The sequence below is a fragment of the Elephas maximus genome, chromosome 12 (assembly GCF_024166365.1).
Source record: "Elephas maximus indicus isolate mEleMax1 chromosome 12, mEleMax1 primary haplotype, whole genome shotgun sequence".
Classification (NCBI taxonomy): domain Eukaryota; kingdom Metazoa; phylum Chordata; class Mammalia; order Proboscidea; family Elephantidae; genus Elephas; species Elephas maximus.
In genome coordinates, this window is record NC_064830.1 from 82802239 (window position 1) to 82825968 (window position 23730).

Below are 23730 nucleotides of genomic sequence, written 5' to 3' on the forward strand. Positions count from 1 at the left end.
CCTGGCACATTATAAACAGAAAAACCAAACCCAGTGCCATTGAGTCAATTCTGACTCATAGTGACCCTATAGGACAGGGTAGAACTGCCGCATAGAGTTTCCAAAGAGCGCCTGGAGGATTCAAACTGCCCACCCTTTGGTTAGCGGCGGTAGTACTTAACCACTACACCACCAGGGTTTCCATTATAAACACCATATAAAAATTTGCTATTATTTTTCCAAAGATTTTTCAGCAATTTTTTAGTGCACATCGGATGGTCACTGTGTTTGAAAGAAACCCTCTGAGGAAACACAACCCTTTTTTCCTTCCCAGCCACCTGTGATCCAACAACCCAAGGAAAGATCTGTTATTCTCCCCTGAGGCAAGGGCAAACTCAAATTTTGGAGAAAAATTAGATTTGAGGTTTGCATATTTTCCTTGGCTTTTCAGAGTACTTTCCTTCTGTGGGGGACAAATATAGTAGTAGGTTGCCTTTGGTGAGGGGTGGAATTCTGGCTCTATGACCTATTAATTTTATAAGTTGTCTGACCTGTTCAAGCCTTTATCTTCTCAGCTGTAAAACGGGAGTAATAACATAGGTTTGGGTTGCAAAGGTGATATGAGGGCCAGCATGGTCTCTGGAAGCTGATTGCCTGGGTTCAGGTCCTACCTCTAGCAGTTGCTGGCCCTGAGACCTTGGGAAATGGTCCTAATATCTGTAAATCTTAGTTTCCTCATTTTTAAAATCAAGGTAATAAAACTTGTATTGCTTTGCTGTTATAAGATAAAATGGCATAATGTACTTAAGGATTTGGGCCCATTTCATATATGGTCCATATATATGTATGTACACATAAACACACACACACATACAATTCTGACTCATGGCGACCCCACGTGTTTCAGAGTAGAGCTGTGCTCCATAAAGTTTTCATGACTGTGACCCTTTGGAAGCAGATCGCCAGGCCTTTCTTCCTAGGTGCCTTTGGGTGGATTCCAACAGCCAACCTTTCAGTTCGCAGCTGAGCGCTTCACGGTGCCACCCAGGGACTCCTACCTGTATATGTTGTTCTTGTTGTTAGGAGCCTTTGAGTTGATTCTGACTCATAGTGACCCTATGTACAACCATGTCTGTCAGTTTGTCATACTGTGGTGGCTTGCGTGTTGCTGTGATGCTGGAAGCTATGTCACCGATGTTTCAAATACCAGCAGGGTCACCCATGGTGGACAAGTTTCAGCAGAGCTTTCAGGCTAAAGACAGACTAGGAAGAAGGACCTGGTGATCTACTAAAAAAAACAAAATTGGCCAGTGAAAACCTTATGAATAGCTCTGGAACCTTATATAAACCCAAAAAAGCCCATTTCCGTTGGGTTGATCCCAACTCACAGTGACCCTGTGGGACAGAGTAGAACTGCACCATAGAGTTTCCAAGGAGCTATGGTGGATTCGAACTGCTGACCCTTTGGTTAGCAGATGAGCCCTTAACCACTATGCCACCAGGGCTCCAGGGAACCTTATATAGTAAGTGCTTAATAAATACGAGTAGTGACCGACCATAGCTGTTCTCTGGCAGTAATGTCTCTCCCCTCCTCTGATAACCTGAATGATTTATGCTGATCTGATGGCAGATAACCCTGGTGGCATAGTGGTTAAGTGCTATGGCTGCTTACCCAAAGGTCGGCAGTTTGAATCCACCAGGCGCTCCTTGGAAACTCTATGGGGCAGTTCTACTCTGTCCTATAGAGTCGTTATCAGTTGGAATCGACTCGATGGCACTGGGTTTGGTTTGGTTTATCTGGCTGGCTGGCTGAGGAAGAGTTCCCCTTCCTTCTCTCTTGTATAGGGTTGCTATGAGTCAGACTCGACTACACGGCAATGGGTTTTTGGTTCTCTCTTGCATGTGTGTCCTTCCCGAATCTAGACCTGCCGTTAGCTGAAGGGGCCATGACCTTCCCAAAGCTAGGATGCGTCCTCTTGGATGGAGTGTAGCAAAGCAAGAAACTCCTGCGCAAACCTCCAGATAAACCTCCCAGAGCTGTTGTGAGGATTACATAAGGTAACAAATGTGCAGCAGGGCGATTCATTGCATGATAATACGGTGGACTAGCCTGTTGAGGGATGAACTATGTCTTGTTTTCTAAGCTGGAGGATCATCAGAAAAGGGTGTGATGTTCTTTCATTTCTCTTGCCCAGGAAGAGAAATGTGTCTTAGTCTCTCTCTGGGTAGCACAAATGGTTAAAGCGCTCTGCTGCTAACCGAAAGGTTGTCAGTCTGAGTCCACCCAGAGGTGCCCTGGAAGAAAGGCCTGGTGATCTACTTCCAAAAGATCGGCTACTGAAAACCCTGTGGAGCACAGTTCTACTCTGATACACACGGGGTTGCTATGAGTCGGCGTCGACTTGACAGCTACTGTATGCGTGTGTCCTTAAGGTTTGAGTTTGTCCTCACTTCTAGGGAAGAGCTGAAAGTTCTTCCTTAGGCTGTTGGATCTCAGGAGTCTGGGAAGGAAGAAAGGTTGTGGTTCATCAAACACAGTGCCTGAAAGGCTGACTCTGGAGAGTGGGGCACTAAGGCAGGGGCCTGGGGAGTCATCAGGAGGGTATGCCAAGGTCAGGCTCTGAGGGGTGGGTGGCCAGTGGTGTCCCCTCTACTCCCTGCCCTTAGCAGTGGTGGGAAGCAGAGGAGATGGAGTCATTGGGTGCCTCATGGGAGGCCAACTACAGAATGTGACCTGGGGCTTCCCAGGACACTTGTAAGTCCCTAGGGGCTCATGAATGACCATAGAAAGAAGAAGGTGGGCTCGAAGAATGGTGGGGGAAAAAAAACAAAAAACCAAACCCAATGCTGTCAAGTCGATCCCGACTCATAGTGACCTATAAGACAAAGTAGAATTGCCCCATGGGGTTTCCAAGGCTGTAATCTTTGTGGAAGCAGACTGCCACACCTCTCTCCTGAGGAGCAGCTGCTAGGTTTGAACTGCGGACCTTTCAGTCTGCAGCTGAGCACTTAACCACTGCACCATCAGAGCTCCTTAATAAATGACTGATAACTCATCTTCTTGATAACCTCTTTTTTCTTTGATGGGGTGGGGAGGTTTGAGCTGGATTACATTTGGTTTAGACAAATAAAGAAACAGTACTTTCACCTTGAGAGCAATTGATATTTGTGACTTTTGTAAGGTGCCTGGCTCATAATAGAGACTCGATAAATGGTTGTTCCCTCTGCTGTTCTCTTTACACTTTGTCTTATTTAACCACAAATCTGAGCCCCATAGTAGCTGAGACCTATGGCTTTAGAGCCAAGTAGACCCAAGTTCAAATCCTCAATCCATCCCTTACTTGGCTGTGTGAACCTTGGGTAAATTACTTAAATGCCATGAACCTCAGTTACACCAGCTATAGAATGAGAATTAAAAACTAGTGCTGTTTGTGAAAATGACTTAGCCCAATGCCTCAAGCATAAATTGTTATGTGCCATCGAGTCGATTCTGACTCGTGGTGACTCTCTACGACAGAGTAGAACTGCCCCGTAGGGTTTGCTAGGCTGTAATCTTTACAGGAGCAGATCACCAGGTCTTTTCTCCTGTGGAGCCACTGGGCGGGTTCAAACTACCGACCTTTCTGTTAGGAGCCAAGTGATTAAATGTCACGCCTCCAGGGCTCCTTCAAACATAAGTATGTACTAAGTATGTACTACAAGGTACAAACTGTACATTTACATAGTAAAAAAGACACCATGATATACAGTGAGGCAGTAAGCCTGACCAAGCAGTAAATGGTGGCTGTTGTTATTGTATGCCCTATGAGTTAAATAAACAAACAAAAAACCCATGCCTTTCAGTTGATTCCAATTCATAGTGACCCTACAGGACAGCGTATAACTGGCCCACAGAATTTCCAAAGAGCACGTGGTGGATTCGAACTGCTAGCCTTTTGGTTAGCATCCTTAGCTCTTAACCACCATGCCACCAGAGCTTCCCTATGAGTTAAGGAGGGCAAAATAAATTCCATTAAACAAAGAAAGAAATAGAGGCACAGAGAGACCAGATGCTTCCCTGAGGTCTGGAAAGAACTCATCAACCCAATACTCAGCTCTCTTGTTGTCTGAGCCAGAAGGGTATGCTCTGTTCCCAGTACCTCTCAGAGCCAGGATTCTACCAATCTGAGTATTCTGTGTTTGAAAAAGCTTTTTAAAGCGATAAATATAGACTGGACGTTCTGAGAAATTTGCTGGATCAGGGCTTTTGTCGAAGTAGACAACTTCAGTTGGCCTTGACTCCCTTTCCAGACAGCCCTGTTCCATGAATCCATACCTTCAGTTCACTCTGCGGTTTCCACTTGAATATTCCAGAACCACTTTAGGCTAGAAGCGGAGAAGAGGGTGGGGAAGATGGGACGCCAACCTTTGGCGAAACACAGACAGGTCAGAGCCGCCAATGAATCTGATGGGGCTGCTGTTATTAAAATTTAAGTGGTATATTTATTGAGTTATTTTTAGAGCCAGTTTTCCGATTATAAAAGCATTATGTGGCAATTATGAAAAGTTTGGAAGTCAAAGATCCCATCTTTTTTTTTTTTTTAATTTGAAAGTAGGCAGTTCAGTAAAATCCCTATTTCCTAAATCCCATTGGCTCGTGAAAACCATGAACACTTTATAGAATTTATGGCTTTTCCAATTAATTAATCAGTAAATCAATTAACCAGAAAATCTTTATTGAGTGCCTTTTATGCGCTCAGGCTGGTCCTGGGACTGCGGTGAGACAAGAAAATGAAAAGCTCCGAACTAATAAAGGCCTCACAGTCCCAGAGGGGAGACCAATCCAATGACAACACAATTAGCGATTAAGGATTTGATCACTAGGGGTAGCAGGGGTTGGGACAGACAATAAATGCAGTATCAACAGGGAGACAAATAAGCCTCAGGAAAGGCTTGTTGAAAAATCCAGCTGGGAAATGTCCTGTTTCTTAGGCCAAAACAGAAGGAAAGGTGACCTCATCGGCCTTCATAAGCATCCCCTCTGGCTCCATCCATCTACCTGCCCACCTGTCTATCTATCCACCCACCCACCGTGCATCCACCCACTCACCCACCCACCCACCCACCTATCCACCCACCCAACCACCCACCCACTCCATCCAGTTAAATTTTCTTTTTATTATACTCTTTAACAAACAGCTTTTCGAGCTACAATTGTCACAAGATAAACTGCACATATTTAAATTGTACAGTTTGATAAGTTTTGACATACGTATACACCAGTGAAACCATCGCCACAATCAAGATAAAGAACATGTCCGTCATCCTCAAAAATTTCCTAATGCTCCTTTGTAAACCTTCCCACCCACCCTTCCCCACTCCCACCCCCAATCACTGATCTGCCTTCTCTGTCAATATATGTTAGTTTGCATTTCCTACAATTAAAAAAATGATAATACAGTGTACACTGGTTTCTCTCTGGCTCCTTTTACTTGGTATAATTATGTTGAGGTTTATCACGTTGTAATATATGTCAGTATTTCTCTCTTTCTATTGCTGGGTAATATTCCATTATATGTACCATAGTTTAATCCACTGTTGACGGACATTTGGGTTGTTTATAATTTTTGACTATTAAAAATATGAATATTCATATGCAAGTCTTTCTATGGACATATACTTTCATTTGTTCTTGGCTAGATCGTATGGTACCCATTACCCATTGCCTTTGAGTCGATTCTGACTTACAGCGACCCTATAGGACAGGATAGAACTGCCCCCATAGGGCTTCCAAGGAGTGCCTGGTGGATTCAAACTACTTCACGTTTTGGTTAGCAGCCATTGCTTTTAACCACTATGCCACAGGGTTTTCTGATCATATGGTAGTACATATTTAACTTTTCAAGAAGCTTACAAACTGTTTTCCAAAATGATTCTACCATTTTACATTCCTATCGGAAGCATAGGAGAGTCCTAATTTCTCCATATCCTTGTCAACACTTGATATAGTCGGTGTTTTAAATTTTAACCATTCTAGTAGGTATAGTACTGGTATGTGATTTTAATTTACATTTCCCTAATGACTAATGAGAAAACCCTGGTGGTGCAGTGATTAAGAGCTACGGCTTAACCAAAAGGTCACCAGTTCGAATCCACCAGGCAGATTTTACTGTCCTACTCTGTCCTATAGGATCGCTATGAGTCAAAATCGACTTGACGGAAACAGGTTTGGTCTTTTTTACGGGTAATGACTAATGATGGAGCATTTTTTTCATGAGCTAATTTGCCATCTGTATATCTTCTTTGGTGAAGCATGTGCTCAAATATTTTGCACATTTTTTAATTGGCTTGTTTGTTTTCTTATTATTGAGCTTTGAGAGTACTTTACATATTCTGAATACAAGTCGTTTGCCATCTATATGATTTATCAGATATATGACTCTCTCAGTCTGTGGCTCGTTTTGGATTCTCTTAAGAGTGTCTTTTGAAGACGAGTTTTAATTTTGATGAAATCCAATTTATTTGTTCTATTATGGATCATACTTTTGATGATGTATCTAAAAAAAAAAAAAACCTTTGCCTAGACAAAGTCACAAAGGCATTCTCTTATGTTTACTCTAGAAGTTTTATAATGTTAGGTTTTATGTTTGGATCTATGATCAATTTTGAGTTATTTTTTCCACATGATGTGAAGTATGAATAAAGGTTTCTTGCCCCATATAGATATCTAATTGTTCCAGCACCCTTTGTTGAAGGGACTATCCTTTCTCCACTGAATTGCCTCTGTACCTTTGTCAAAAAATCATTAGTCCGTATAAATGGAGGTCTATTTTTTCTGTTCCATTGGCCTGTTTGTCTGTCTTTATGCCAATATCACACTGTTCTGATTGCTTTAATCAAGTGGTGTTAGTCTTTCAAATATATTCTTCATTTTCAAAGGTGTTTTGGCTATTCCAGAGCCCTAGTGGTGCAGTAGCTAAGAGATTGGTTGCTAACCAAAAGTCTGGCAGTTTAAATCTACCAGCCACTCCCTGGGAACCGTATGGGGCAGTTCTGTTCTGTCCTATAGGGTTGCTTTGAGACAGAATCAACGTGACAGCAATGGATTTGGTTTTTTTTGTGTGTGGGTGGCTATTCCAGGTTATTTGCATTTCCATATAAATTTTAGAATTAGTTTGTCAATTTCTACAACAAAGTCTGGATTTTGAGTGCATTGAATCTATAGATGGAAGTGGGGAAAATTTACATCATCATAACAACATTGAGCCTTCTGAACCAGGAATGCAGTAAGTATATCTCTCCATTTATTTAGGTCTCCTTACTGATGCTTTATAATTTTCAGCATACAACTCTTTCACATATTTTGTCAGATTTATCTGTAAATATTTGGTATTTTTGATGCTATTGTGAATGGTATCATTTTACTAATTTTAATTTCCTATATTTTATATAGATATTTAATTGATTTTTGTATATTAAATTGTTATGTTACCTGCAACCTTGCCAAACTCATTTACTGATTCTAGTGGCTTTTTTGTTGGTTCCATCATATTTTCTACATAGACAATCATATCATCTGCACTTAAGACAGTTTCGCTTCTTCCTTTTCTATCTGGATGCCTACAATGTTGATTACCAGTGGTGAGATAGAGTAACCTTATCTTAGGGGAAAAGCATTCATTCTTTCATCATGATGTACACTGTAGGTTATTGTAGAAGAGGGTCCCTTCTAGTCCTGCTTTGCTGAGAGTTTTTATTAGGAATGAACATTGTTGGGTTTTGTCAAATGATTTTTTTTGCATCTATTGAGATGATTATATATATGTGTATTTATATATATAGTAATGCTATATATAACATATAAAACACACTATAGATACATATTTTTGTTTGTTTGGTGGCGTTGGGTAGGTTCCAACTCAGAGCAAATCTATGTGCAACAGAACAAAACACTGCCTGGTCCTGCACCATCCTCATAATCGTTGTTACACTTGAGCCCATTGTTGCAGCCCCTGTGTCAATCCATCTTGTTGAGGGTTTTCCTCTCTTTCGTTGGCCCTCACTTTACCAGGCATGATGCCTTTCTCCAGGGACCGGTCCCTACTGATAACATGTCCAAAGTACATGAGACCAAGACTCACCATCCTTGCTTCTAAGGAGCATTCTGGCTGTACTTCTTCCAAGACAGTGTTTTATATATATATATATATATATAAACCAAATCAAACCCACTGCCATCGAGTTGATTCAGACTCATAGCATCCCTATAGGACAGAGTAGAACTGCACCATAGAGTTTCCAAGGAGCGCCTGGTAGATTCGAACTGCTGACCTTTTGGTTAGCAGCTGTAGCACTTAACCACTACGCCACCAGGGTTTCCTATAAAAAGATGAAGTTGTATAGTTAATATGGTGATACATAGTAAATTACTTGATTTATTGCTGAATGTTAAACCAACCTTGCATTCCTGTGACAAACTTTACTGGTATGATGTCTTATTCTTTTTATATATTGTTAAATTTGATTTGCTAAACTTTTGTTTAGAAATTTTGCATTTATAATCTTGAGGGATGTTGGTCTGCAGTTTTATTTTCTTATAATATCTTTGCCTGATTTTGATAGCAGAGTAATGTTTACCTCATAGAATTAGTTGGGAAGTATTCCCTCCTTTTCAATTTTTGAGAAGAGTTTGTGCAGAATTGGTATTATTTCTTCCTCAAATGCTCGGTACAGTTCATCAGTGAAGCCATCCGTACATCCAGTTTTTATCCACAGAGTATAGCTCTACAGTTTTTGGAGTCAGACTGCCTTGGTTTGAATCCCAGTTCCAAAACTCACCAAGCATGTGAGCTTGGGAAAGTCTCTAAACCTCCATCTTCAAAAAGGAGGACTAACAATGCAGTGGTACCTACATCACAAGGTTGTTGTGAGGGTTAAATGAGATGGTGTGCGTATTCAATAAATGTTACTTATTATTGTTATTATCACCACGTCCCAATGGCTTCTGGACAAGACTGAGCAGGAGAGCAGGATGGGAAAAACACTTAGAGGCAGGGCACGGACTGGCTTTCTTTCCAGACATGACCTTACTCACCCAGGCCTTCTTCTCTTCCCTTTGTCACTAAGGTCATATGAAAGAAAACTGGACCCACCAACTCATTCAGTCTGTGACCAAGGTAATTAACTTCTACTAGCCTTACTTTTGGAAACCCTGGTGGTGTAGTGGTTGAGTTTGGCTGCTAACCAATAAGTTGGCAGTTCAAATCCACCAGGCACTCCTTGGAAATCCTATGGGGCAGTTCTACTCTGTCCTATAAGGTTGCTATGAGTTGGGACTGACTTGAAGGCAATGCGCTTTTTTTTTAGCCTTACTTTTTTTTTTTTTTGATTTTATTTATTTATTTATTTCCCAGTCCTTTTCACTTAAAATCAATTCTTTCTTTAAGAAGTGCTGGGAATTCCAATTCTGCTCCCACAGATACTTTGTTCATCAAGGCTGAGTTCAAGGAGTCTGGTGGGATAATACCGTAAAGACTTAACTGAAAGTTTCCCAGTATGCATTGTTTTATTTTTGTACATGCAATCCCTTTGTTTGCCTTGCGTGGCATCGACTATAAGTTTTCTATCTGTTGTCCTTTACCACTGAACCTCAAAGTAATAATACTTCAAATTTTAGTTGCACATATTACCACTCAACTGAAAGATTACATTTTCCACCTTTTTTTTACAGCTTGATGTAATCATGCCGATGAGATGTGAGCTGAAGTTTTCTTGGATGAGGTAGCTTTTTTTTTCTTTTCTTTTTTTTTTTATTAACTTTTATTAAGCTTCAAGTGAACGTTTACAAATCCAATCAGTCTGTCACATATAAGTTTACATACATCTCACTCCCTACTCCCACTTGCTCTCCCCCTCTTGAGTCAGCCCTTTCAGTCTCTCCTTTCGTGACAATTTTGCCGGCTTCTCTCTCTCTCTATCCTCCCATCCCCCCTCCAGACAAGAGTTGCCAGCACAATCTCAAGTGTCCACCTGATATAATTAGTTCACTCTTCATCAGCGTCTCTCTCCCACCCGCTGACCAGTCCCTTTCATGTCTGATGAGTTGTCTTTGGGGATGGTTCCTGTCCTGTGCCAACAGAAGGTCTGGGGACCATGGCCGCCGGGATTCCTCCAGTCTCAGTCAGACCATTAAGTTTGGTCTTTTTATGAGAATTTGGGCTCTGTATCCCACTGATCTCCTGCTCCCTCAGGGGTCCTCTGTTGTGCTCCCTGTCAGGGCAGTCATCGATTGTGGCCGGGCACCAACTAGTTCTTCTGGTCTCAGGATGATGTAGGTCTGTGGTTCATGTGGCCCTTTCTGTCTCTTGGGCTCTTAGTTGTCGTGTGGCCTTGGTGTTCTTCATTTTCCTTTGCTCCAGGTGGGTTGAGACCAATTGATGCATCTTAGATGGCCGCTTGTTAGCATTTAAGACCCCAGACGCCACATTTCTAAGTGGGATGCAGAATGATTTCATAATAGAATTATTTTGCCAGTTGACTTAGAAGTCCCCGCAAACCATGTTCCCCAGACCCCCGCCCTTGCTCCGCTGACCTTTGAAGCCTTCATTTTATCCCGGAAACTTCTTTGCTTTTGGTCCGGTCCAATTGAGCTGACCTTCCATGTATTGAGTGTTGTCTTTCCCTTCACCTAAAGCATTTCTTATCTACTGATTAATCAATAAAAAACCCTCTCCCACCCTCCCTCTCTCCCCCCCTCGTAACCACAAAAGTATGTGTTCTTCTCAGGTTTACTATTACTCAAGATCTTATAATAGTGGTCTTATACAATATTTGTCCTTTTGCCTCTGACTAATTTCGCTCAGCATAATGCCTTCCAGGTTCCTCCATGTTATGAAATCTTTCACAGATTCCTCACTGTTCTTTATCGATGCGTAGTATTTCATTGTGTGAATATACCACAATTTATTTACCCATTCATCCGTTGATGGACACCTTGGTTGCTTCCAGCTTTTTGCTATTGTAAACAGAGCTGCAATAAACATGGGTGTGCATATATCTGTTTGTATGAAGGCTCTTGTATCTCTAGGGTATATTCCCAGGAGTGGGATTTCTGGGTTGTATGGTAGTTCTATTTCTAACTGTTTAAGATAACGCCAGATAGATTTCCAAAGTGGTTGTACCATTTTACATTCCCACCAGCAGTGTATAAGAGTTCCAATCTCTCCGCAGCCTCTCCAACATTTATTATTTTGTGTTTTCTGGATTAATGCCAGCCTTGCTGGTGTGAGATGGAATCTCATCGTAGTTTTAATTTGCATTTCTCTAATGGCTAATGATCGGGAGCATTTTCTCATGTATCTGTTGGCTGCCTGAATATCGTCTTTAGTGAAATGTGTGTTCATATCCTTTGCCCACTTTTTGATTGGGTTGTTTGTCTTTTTGTGGTTGAGTTTTGACAGAATCATGTAGATTTTAGAGATCAGGCGCTGGTCGGAGATGTCATAGCTGAAAATTCTTTCCCAGTCTGTAGGTGGTCTTTTTACTCTTTTGGTGAAGTCTTTAGATGAGCATAGGTGTTTGATTTTTAGGAGCTCCCAATTATCGGGTTTCTCTTCATCATTTTTGGTAACGTTTTGTATTCTCTTTATGCCTTATATTAGGGCTCCTAGGGTTGTCCCAATTTTTTCTTCCATGATCTTTATCGTTTTAGTCTTTATGTTTAGGTCTTTGATCCACTTGGAGTTAGTTTTTGTGCATGGTGTAAGGTATGGGTCCTGTTTCATTTTTTTGCAAATGAATATCCAGTTATGCCAGCGCCATTTGTTAAAAAGGCTTTCTTTTCCCCAATTAATTGACACTGGTCCTTTGTCAAATATCAGCTGCTCATACGTGGATGGCTCTATGTCTGGGTTCTCAATTCTGTTCCATTGGTCTATGTGCCTGTTGTTGTACCAGTACCAGGCTGTTTTGACTACTGTGGCTGTATAATAGGTTCTGAAATCAGGTAAAGTGAGGCCTCCCACTTTCTTCTTCTTTTTCAGTAATGCTTTGCTTATCCGGGGCTTCTTTCCCTTCCATGTGAAATTGGTGATTTGTTTCTCTATCCCCTTAAAATATGACATTGGAATTTGGATCGGAAGTGCGTTAAATGTATAGATGGCTTTGGGTAGAATAGACATTTTTACTATGTTAAGTCTTCCTATCCATGAGCAAGGTATGTTTTTCCACTTAAGTATATCCTTTTGAATTTCTTGTAGTAGAGCTTTGTAGTTTTCTTTGTATAGGTCTTTTACATCCTTTGTAAGATTTATTCCTAAGTATCTTATCTTCTTGGGGGCTACTGTGAATGGTATTGATTTGGTTATTTCCTCTTTGGTGTTCTTTTTGTTGATGTAGAAGAATCCAAGTGATTTTTGTATGTTTATTTTATAACCTGAGACTCTGCCAAACTCTTCTATTAGTTTCAGTAGTTTTCTGGAGGATTCCTTAGGGTTTTCTGTGTATATAATCATGTCATCTGCAAATAGTGATAACTTTACTTCCTCCTTGCCAATCCGGATACCTTTTATTTCTTTGTCTAGCCTAATTGCCCTGGCTAGGACTTCCAGCACGATGTTGAATAAGAGCGGTGATAAAGGGCATCCTTGTCTGGTTCCCGTTCTCAAGGGAAATGCTTTCAGGTTCTCTCCATTTAGAGTGATATTGGCTGTTGACTTTGCATAGATGCCCTTTATTATGTTGAGGAATTTTCCTTCAATTCCTATTTTGGTAAGAGTTTTTATCATAAATGGGTGTTGGACTTTGTCAAATGCCTTTTCTGCATCAATTGATAAGATCATGTGGTTTTTGTCTTTTGTTTTATTTATGTGATAAAATATGATGGATTACATTAATGGTTTTTCTGATATTAAACCAGCCTTGCATACCTGGTATAAATCCCACTTGATCAGGGTGAATTATTTTTTTGATGTGTTGTTGGATTCTATTGGCTAGAATTTTGTTGAGGATTTTTGCATCTATGTTCATGAGGGATATAGGTCTATAATTTTCTTTTTTTGTAATGTCTTTACCTGGTTTTGGTATCAGGGAGATGGTGGCTTCATAGAATGAGTTGGGTAGTATTCCGTCATTTTCTATGCTTTGGAATACCTTCAGAAGTAGTGGTGTTAACTCTTCTCTGAAAGTTTGGTAGAACTCTGCAGTGAAGCCGTCCGGGCCAGGACTTTTTTTTGTTGGGAGTTTTTTGATTACCGTTTCAATCTCTTTTTTTGTTATGGGTCTATTTAGTTGTTCTACTTCTGAATGTGTTAGTTTAGGTAGGTAGTGTTTTTCCAGGAATTCATCCATTTCTTCTAGGTTTTCAAATTTGTTAGAGTACAATTTTTCATAATAATCTGAAATGATTCTTTTAATTTCATTTGGTTCTGTTGTGATGTGGTCCTTCTCGTTTCTTATTCGGGTTATTTGTTTCCTTTCCTGTATTTCTTTAGTCAGTCTAGCCAATGGTTTATCAATTTTGTTAATTTTTTCAAAGAACCAGCTTTTGGCTTTGTTAATTCTTTCAATTGTTTTTCTGTTCTCTAATTCATTTAGTTCAGCTCTAATTTTTATTATTTGTTTTCTTCTGGTACCTGATGGATTCTTTTGTTGCTCAGTTTCTATTTGTTCAAGTTGTAGGGACAGTTCTCTGATTTTGGCTCTTTCTTCTTTTTGTATGTGTGCATTTATCGATATAAATTGGCCTCTGAGCACTGCTTTTGCTGTGTCCCAGAGGTTTTGATAGGAAGTATTTTCATTCTCGTTGCTTTCTAAGAATTTCCTTATTCCCTCCTTAATGTCTTCTATAACCCAGTCTTTTTTCAGGAGGGTATTGTTCAGTTTCCAAGTATTTTATTTCTTTTCCCTAGTTTTGCTGTTATTGATCTCTAGTTTTATTGCCTTGTGGTCTGAGAAGATGCTTTGTAATATTTCGATGTTTTGGACTCTGCAAAGGTTTGTTTTATGACCTGATATGTGGTCTATTCTAGAGAATGTTCCATGTGAGCTAGAAAAAAAAGTATATTTTGCAGCAGTTGGGTGGAGAGTTCTGTAGAAGTCAATGAGGTCAAGTTGGTTGATTGTTGTAATTAGATCTTCCGTGTCTCTATTGAGCTTCTTACTGGATGTCCTGTCCTTCTCTGAAAATGGTGTGTTGAAGTCTCCTACTATAATTGTGGAGGTATCTATCTCACTTTTCAATTCTGTTAAAATTTGATTTATGTATCTTGCAGCCCTGTCATTGGGTGCATAAATATTTAATATGGTTATGTCTTCCTGATCAATTGTCCCTTTTATCATTATATAGTGTCCTTCTTTATCCTTTGTGGTGGATTTAAGTCTAAAGTCTATTTTGTCAGAAATTAATATTGCTACTCCTCTTCTTTTTTGCTTATTGTTTGCTTCATATATTTTTTTCCATCCTTTGAGTTTTAGTTTGTGTCTCTAAGTCTAAGGTGTGTCTCTTGTAGGCAGCATATAGATGGATCGTGTTTCTTTAGCCAGTCTGTGACTCTCTGTCTCTTTATTGGTGCATTTAGTCCATTTACATTCAGGGTAATTATAGATAAATAAGTTTTTAGTGCTGTCATTTTGATGCCTTTTTATGTGTATTGTTGACAATTTCATTTTTCCACATACTTTTTTGTGCTGAGGCGTTTTTCTTAGTAAATTGTGAGATCCTCATTTTCATAGTGCTTGACTTTATGTTAGTTGAGTCGTTACGTTTTTCTTGGCTATTATCTTGAGTTATAGAGTTGTTATACCTTTTTGTGGTTACCTTATTATTTACCCCTATTTTTCTAAGTAAAAACCTAACTTGTATTGTTCTATATCGCCTTGTATCACTCTCCATATGGCAGTTCAATGCCTCCTGTATTTAGTCCCTCTTTTTGATTATTGTGATCTTTTACCTATTGACTTCCATGATTCCCTGTTATGTGTATTTTTTTTTTAATTAATCTTAATTTTTTGTTTTTGTGATTTCCCTATTTGAGTTGATATCAGGACGTTCTGTTTTGTGACCTTGTGTTGTGCTGATATCTGATATTATTGGTTCTCTGACCAAACAATATCCTTTAGTATTTCTTGTAGCTTTGGTTTGGTTTTTGCAAATTCTCTACACTTGTGTTTATCTGTAAATATCTTAATTTCGCCTTCATATTTCAGAGAGAGTTTTGCTGGATATATGATCCTTGGCTGGCAGTTTTTCTCCTTCAGTATTCTGTATATGTCGTCCCATTCCCTTCTTGCCTGCATGGTTTCTGCTGAGTAGTCTGAACTTATTCTTATTGATTCTCCCTTGAAGGAAACCTTTCTTTTCTCCCTGGCTGCTTTTAAAATTTTCTGTTTATCTTTGGTTTTGGCGAGTTTGATGATAATATGTCTTGGTGTTTTTCTTTTTGGATCAATCTTAAATGGGGTTCGATGAGCATCTTGGATAGATATCCTTTCGTCTTTCATGATGTCAGGGAAGTTTTCTGTCAGGAGTTCTTCAACTATTTTCTCTGTATTTTCTGTCCCCCCTCCCTGTTCTGGGACTCCAATCACCCGTAGGTTATCCTTCTTGATAGAGTCCCACATGATTCTTAGGGTTTCTTCATTTTTTAAATTCTTTTATCTGATTTTTTTTCATCTATGTTGGTGTTGATTCCCTTGTCCTCCAGATGTCCCAGTCTGCATTCTAATTGCTCGAGTCTGCTCCTCTGACTTCCTATTGCGTTGTCTAATTCTGTAATTTTATTGTTAATCTTTTGGATTTCTACATGCTGTCTCTCTATGGATTCTTGCAACTTATTAATTTTTCCACTATGTTCTTGAATAATCTTTTTGAGTTCTTCAACAGTTTTATCAGTGTGTTCCTTGGCTTTTTCTGCAGTTTGCCTTATTTCATTTGTGATGTCTTGAAGCATTCTGTAAATTAGTTTTTTATATTCTGTATCTGATAATTCCAGGATTGTATCTTCATTTGGGAAAGATTTTGATTCTTTTGTTTGGGGGCTTGGAGAAGCTGTCATGGTCTGCTTCTTTAAGTGGTTTGATATGGATTGTTGTCTCCGAGCCATCACTGGGAAACTAGTTTTTCCAGGTAATCAGCTAAAAAAAAAATGCAGTCAGATCCCTATCAGAGTTCTCCCTCTGGCTCAGGCTATTCGGATGTTAATGGAGCCACCTGGGAAGGGTGGGGGAGGGATCAGAGAGCTAGGAGTGTAGCACCTCAGAATATAGCCAGAGTTGCTTGTCTTGCTTGCAATGACTATTATATCTGAGATTCCCGTGGGGCACGTCGCCTATGTGTGCTGGCTGTGTGGAGATTGCCCCCGGGGGGTCTGGCCCGCTGGAGTCAAGGTCAGATCCTCCACTTCCAGCCCCATGCCCAGCGTCAAGGTTCCCCTACTGGGACGGTGCACTCTCGACTCCAAAATCAGTCGCTGCCTCCTGGGGACTTCTCATCCCTCCAGCCGCGTTGCCTTGCCGCCCCCGCAAACCAGTTGGGCCGCCTCCCGGGGTTAGTTCAGGTGGGTGGAGCAGCTCCCCGTGCTTGTGCCGTGACCAAGTGTCCCAGCTGGGACGCTGTGCTCCCCGCTCCAATACCAGTCGCTGCCTCCCGGGGACTTCTCCTACCGGCTGCGTCCCACGCCGCCCGTGCGACCCAACTGGGCCCCCTCCCGGGGTTAGTTCAGGGGGGTGGAGCAGCTCTCCGTGTTTATGCCGTACCTGCGTCCAGTCCAAATCCCGGTGGGATGGTTCCCTGGCTGGGACGCTGCTCTCCTGGTTCCAAGACCAGTCACTGCCTCCCGGGGACTTCTCCTACCGGCTGCGTCCCACGCCTCCCGCGGAAGCGGCTGGTTCCCCTCCCGGGGTTAGTTCAGGGGGGTGGAGCAGCTCTCTGTGCTTGTGCTGTACCTGACTGGTACGCTGGCTCCAGGCTCTGGAAACAACCGCTGCTTCCCCGTATTAGTTCGTTCTCCGTCTCTAAATCTGTGTTTGTTGTTCAGGGTTCGTAGATTGTTATGTATGTGATCGATTCACTTGTTTTTCCGTGTCTTTGTTGTAAGAGGGATCCGAGGTAGCGTCTGCCTAGTCCGCCATCTTGGCTCCGCCTCCTAGCCTTACTTTTGATGATTTCCAGTTTTCCTAGATTCATACTTCGTACATTCCACGTTTCAGCTATTAATGGATGTTTGCAGCTGTTTCTTTTCATTTTGAGTAGTGCTAAAATGAGAAGAAAAGCAAAGATGTCACCTTGAAGACTAAGGTGCATCTGACCCAAGCCGTGGTGTTTTCAATCACCTCATATGCATGCGAAAGCTGGATGATGACTAAGGAAGACCAAAGTAGAATTGATGCCTTTGAATTATGTTGTTGGCAAAGAATATTGTGTATACCATGGACTGCCGAAAGAATAAACAAATTTGTCTTGGAAGAAGTACAACCAGAATGCTCCTTATAAGCAAAGATGGTGAGACTACGTTTCGCATACTTTGGACATGTTATCAGGATGAGTCAGTCCCTGGAGAAGGACATCATGCTTGGTAAAGCAGAGGGTCAGTGAAAAAGAAGACCCTCAACAAAATGGATTGACACAGTGGCTGCAAGAATGAGCTCAAGCATAACCACTATTGTGAGCATGGCGCAGGACCGGGAAGTGTTTCATTTTGTTGTACATAAGGTCGCTATGGGTCAGAATCAACTTGATGGCGCCTAACAACAACAAACGACAAGCCTTGTTTTCTCATCCGTAAAGCAGGGATATTAATAATAGCAAGTATTTGTTGGCTGCTTGCTATATGCCAGATGCTTCTTGAACGCTATCCATGTATTCAACCATTTAATCTTCACAACATTTACGAGCTGGGTACTGTTGTGAACCCCTATTTTACTGATGGGAAACTTAAGGAGAGAAAGGTTAGGAACTTGCCTGAAGTCACACAGCTAATAAGTGGTAGACTAGGATACGAACCCAGGCAGTCCAGCTCTAGAGCCCACTTTCTATACATACCTTATAGCCCCCTTCCTCGAGGAGGAATGAGATAATTTAGGGCACATGGCAGATGTCATGTAGAATTTCATCTTAGAAAACTAGAAGAGAGATATTCAGGTTTATCATGCATAAACTCATTTAGTTTATTGCAGGGCAGACCTGGCGAGGCATGCAAGTAAGAGCTCCTAGCATTCATTTAGAACCGGAAAATGAGAATTAACAATTACAATGTTCAGGCTTTTACCTTTAAAAAGAAGTCTCGGGAGGAAGGGCTGACCATGACTCGAACTCAGCAGAGGTCCCTCGTAGCTTGGGTCCAAGGTTGGTGGCAGTGGCCAGAGTCTTAGCAGGCTTTCAGTGTATGCCTCTGCCTTCTCACAGTGAGTGAGCAGAAATTCAGGGTTTAAATCTGAAATTCTCACCTTGACCTCACACAATAAGGGCCAGTGTGACATCAAAGACTAGTATATTATGTCATTTCTCCAGAGTTAGTAGAGGAATGTCCCATTTTTTTCTTTCAAGTTTAGAGATTAGAGATGTTATTTAGGTTTATGTCTCAAGGATAGTTTACAAAGATTAACTATGCTACGTCTTCATTTATGACAGCATATCAGGTCAAAGACACCTTAAAGGTTGTTTACCACATTCTCCACACACTTCACATGCTTCTATGTTTTATGTTAAGTTCAGAAAATTTCTAAATAACTTTCTCCTGGCTTATAATTAGTGTTAGAGAGCCTCACAAAGGTACACATACTTCTATTTCTAAATTCATATTATGAGTGATTAGACACATGTATCTGGAAAGCATTATAGTGATTTGTATCTTACAGGAGGCGAGAGTATTATCGAAACATACAGAAGAGCAAATGTGAATAACTCTTAATTTTTTTCCCCGCAAGTTCTGCAAAACTCTGAAAGGAATAATCATTTTTTCCAACACACTGATAATTTTTTTCTCTCTCGACTTCCTGCCCCAGCCGAGCTCTGATCCAGGGCTGCTCCAATTAGAAGAGGTTCTGTTTCAGCGGAGGGTTAAGTTCCAGCCTCAAAAGAAACCTGATTCTCAGGGCTGGAGGGCAATGTCAAGGTTCCCTAGCCCCTTGCTACTCAAAGTGTAGTCCTGGACCAGCAACACCAGTATCACCTGGGAGCTTGTTAGAAATGCACAATCTCAGGCTCCACTCCAGACCTACTGAATCAGAATGTGTATTTTAACAAGACCCCAGGTGATGTGTGTGCACGTTAAAGTTTAAGAATCACTGCCCCAAATCAATACTTTTTCTCTTCTGTTCTTCCAAGTGGCTGCTCAGTTGACGCGGTGATGGGGGCTCACCAGCACATCCCCTGACAGCTGGGATGCTGATATCGAGTACACGTGTATTTTCTCAGAGCAAAACCAAAAACCAAACCCACTGCTTTCAAGTCAATTCTGGCTCAGCTGGTGGGTTCAAACCACTGACCCTTCAATTAGCACCTGAGCACTTTAATCATTGTGCCACCAGAGCTGCTTCTTCTCAGAGCAGGGGTGTAAAGTCAAAGACTCCTGTGGACCAGGTGGGAACAGTGGCAACTGAAGAATGCATGCTCTGTCTAAAGTGGACAGCTGCTACTACCTCACTTCACCTCCCCCCCCCCGGCCCCGCACTGCTGTTAAATAGGAATGAATGCAAGCCCAGAGTTCAGTCCTCCTGATATTGCAGGCAAAGCTGGAAATCTGGGTACTTAATCTGAAATCTCTTATTTGCTAAATGTTAAAGACTAATTCAAATGAATAAAATTATGTTGAGGGCTAAACCAACATGTGTGCAGTCCATATTCCTTCAAGTAAATCAGATCGGTATTCTACGTGACAGTGCTTGGAAAGTTTGAAGGTTTTTGCAAAGCACACAAGGCTTTCCATCATTCGGAAACCCTGGTGGTGTAGCGGTTAAGAGTTTGGCTGCTAACCAAAAGGTCAGCAGTTTGAATCCACCAGGTGATCCTTGGAAACCCTATGGGGGAGTTCTACTCTGTTCTGTAGGGTTGCTATGAATCTGAATCGACTCAACGGCAATAGGTTTTGGTTTTGGCATAATGTCAGCCACTCAACCACAAGTGTTTAATTGCTTTTTTACCTTCTATACATTGGTACACATCTGTTCTCTCTGCTTTGAGTATCTATTCCCTTCATTGCCCATCCAGATAACTTTGACTCTTCTTTCAAGACCAAAATCAAGCTTCACCCCGTGAAGGTTTTCTGTTGTCCCCCTTCCATTAAAGTTGACCACTGTTTCCACCCTGCATACTTGGACCCTGTTCTGTTGAAATCGCTGTTCATAGGCTTTTTTCCCCTATAAGTGCTCAGATGTCAAGGATTTATTTTATTTAGCTTAGTATTTCCGTCATCTAATAAGTGTCTGATACATTGTAAATACTGAATTAGTTATCTATTGCAGCATAATTACCACAAAATTTAGTGGCTTGAAACAATAAACATTTACTACCTCACAGTTTCTGGGCATGGCTTAGCTGGGTGCCTCCAGCTCAAGCTCTCTCATGAGGCTGCAGACAGAGTATAGCCAGGGCTGTGGTCTCATGAGAAGGCTAAAATGGAGGAAAATTTACTTCTAAGCTCACACACATAATTGTTTGCAGAATTCAGTTATTTGTGGGCTGTTGGAACTGAAGGCCTCAGTTCCTTGCTGGCCGTTGGCCAGAAGACTTCCTCAGTTTCTTGCCACATGGGCCTCTCATAGGGCAGTTCACAAAATGGCAGCTGGCTTCTCTCAGAGCGAGCAAGTGAGAGAACCCTTGAGATGGAAGCCACAGTCTCTTTGTATTCTCACCTCAGAAAGGATATCTTACCTCCTCTGCTACATTTTATTGTTAGAAGCCAGCCACTAAACCCAGCCCACACTCAAAGGGAGGAGATTACGCAAGGGTGAGACTACCAGGAGGCAGGGATTATTGGGACCATTTTAGAAGCTGCCTACCAGAAGGACTTCCTCTCACGTAATATGGACATGTTATCAGGAGGGATCAGTCCTTGGGAAAGACATCATACTTGACAAAGTAGAGGGTCAGCAAAAAAGAAGAAGACCTTCAACAAGATGGATTGACACAGTGGCTGCAACAGTGGGCTCAAGCATAGCAACGATTATGAGAATGGCACAGGACTGGGCAGTGTTTCATTCCATTGCACATAGGTTTGCTATGAGTTGGAACCGACTCAGTGGCACCTAACAACTACCATGATGCTCAAGATATAGTGTCTTAGTCATCGGGTGCTGCTATAACAGAAATACCACAAGGGGATGGCTTTAACAAAGAGAAATTTATTTTTTCACAGTCTAGTAGGTTACAAGTCCAAATGCAGGGCATCCGCTCCATGGGAAGGCTTTCTCTCTATGTCAGCTCTGGAGGAAGGTCCTTGTACTGAATCTTCCTTCCCCTGGTCAAGGAGCTTCTCAGGTGCAGGGACCCCGTGTCCAAAGGACACGCTCTGCTCCTGGTGCTGCTTTCTTGGTGGTATGAGGTCCCCAACTCTCTGCTTGCTTCACTTTCCTTTTATCTCTTGAGAGATAAAAGGTGGCAGCAGGCCACACCCCAGGGAAACTGCCTTTACCTTGGATCAGGGAGTGACCTGAGTAAGGGTGGTGTTACGATCCCATCCTAATCACATAAAATCACAATCACAAAATGGAGACAATCACACAATACTGGGAATCATGGCCTAACCAAGTTGATACACACAGTTTTTGGGTGACATAATTCAATCCATGAGATATAGTATGCACCGTGCTTACTTGCTCAGCCTTGGTGAGCAGATTAAAAAAAAAACAAAAACCCAAACCTGCTGCCGATGAATCGATTCCGACTCATAGTGACCCTATAGGACAAAGTAGAACTGCCCCATAGGGTTTCCAAGGAGCACCTGGTGGATTCGAACTGTTGACTTTTTGGTTAGCAGCCATAGTTCTAGGTTCAAATCCCAGTCCTGCCACTCACTCTGAGCAAGTTTACTTAATTGTGTGCCTCAGTTTCCTTACCTATGGGATGGGCATTAAACACTTCCTTATTTACAGTACTGTTGTGGGGACTGTGCTCAGCAAGGACCTACCTGGCTCTAAAAAGGTAGCTATAATTAATATTGTTATTAAGAAATAATTAAATGTACCATGGGTAAGGGATTGAACATAGAAGAAATGGAATAAAAGACATAGAAATAGAAGAAAAACTCTTGGTAAGATTCCCAGGTCTCTGAATTCCCTCCTCTGATCCAAGCTCTTTATAGGCAGATCTTTTCCTTTTCCTCACTACCAGTTAGCTTGAAATTTCCCCAGTACGACCCTTAGTCCCCCAAGGGACTGCCCCACCCTCCGTGTCTAGCAAGATTCCTTCACATTGTCCGATTCCTGTCCTTTTCCCACACCAAATTCTTTTAATCCGTGTCATTCCTCAAACCAGACTTCTCCCAACAGTTCCTTTGTTTGATTCCATTACTGAGTGGTTGAGTGTTGCTGGGAAGAGTGGCCTGATTATGCGGTTTGGTTGAGTCCACTGCAAGTTAATATCAGCTTTCTTCGGCTGAGCCCTGACCCCTCCTGGTCATCTTTTTTAAAGCTGTGGGCAGTTGTCTATTTAAATACACATAGAAGCTCGTTTCTACCTTTCTCCCTTGCTTCCTGGCCTTATTGAGCAGATGGTCTCATCACCTATTTTATTGAAATAATAATAGTCAAAATTTATTTACCGCTTACTTGGTGCCAGGTACTGTTCTAAACCCCTTAAATGGATTATCCTAGTTAATTATCACAATAAGTCCTACAAAGTTGGTACTGGTATTATCCTTATTTTACATATAGGGAAAGTTAGGCTCAGAGAGATGAAATAATTGATAAGTGTCCAAGAGTGGAGCTGGGGTTTGAATCCATGTTAGTCTGATTCTCAAGTTTCAGCTCTTAACTTATTTTACTGAAAAGTAGTTTCAATTGTTTAGTCCACCAACTACCTGTCTCTGCTTAATCAGTAGGCTGCAAGGAGCTCCCCTTAATTCCAACACTTCCCTGAATTTGTTTCCTCCAAGGACCTGAGAGGCCATGGTACTGAATGCTCCTCTTGACTTCAGCATTCCAGACCGCTGCTACTGTAATCTTTTCTGGAACTCTTCCCTGGCTTATGTGGCTGTGCACATTCCTGACTCCAACAACTCCAACAACTCCTCAAGCTTCTCTTACTGACTCCTTGTCCTCATTCCTTCACTTAAATAATAGTCTTTTCTCAAGTTCTGTCTTGAGCCCTATTGTAGGCTACACATTTTCTCTAGGTGATCCATGTATACGTGTAACTTCATTTGTCAACTCTCCATGAATGACTACTGTACTTACGTTTTTACTCCCTGTTTTTATTTGAAGGTTATGATCTATATTTCCAGCCACTTGTGTTTTGGAGGTATTTCAAAATCAACTTGACTAAACTCAGCCCCCAATACTTTCTTTACCCATATACCATAGCTTGTGGTATAAACAGCTACCTACTTTGGGATTTTGATATGGAATTATTCCTCTGGAAAGACCTATGTCCCAGCTCAGTTTCTCATTGCTTCTTGGTTGGACTATTGCAATAATTCCCTGACGGTCTCTCTGCTTGCATTATCTCTACTCATACCTATCTCCACAAAATAGACATTTATGTTTTCCCACTATATACTTAACAAACTCTAAATTTATTAAGCTAGCATTTCATGGCCCTCTTCATATTGCCCAAGCCCA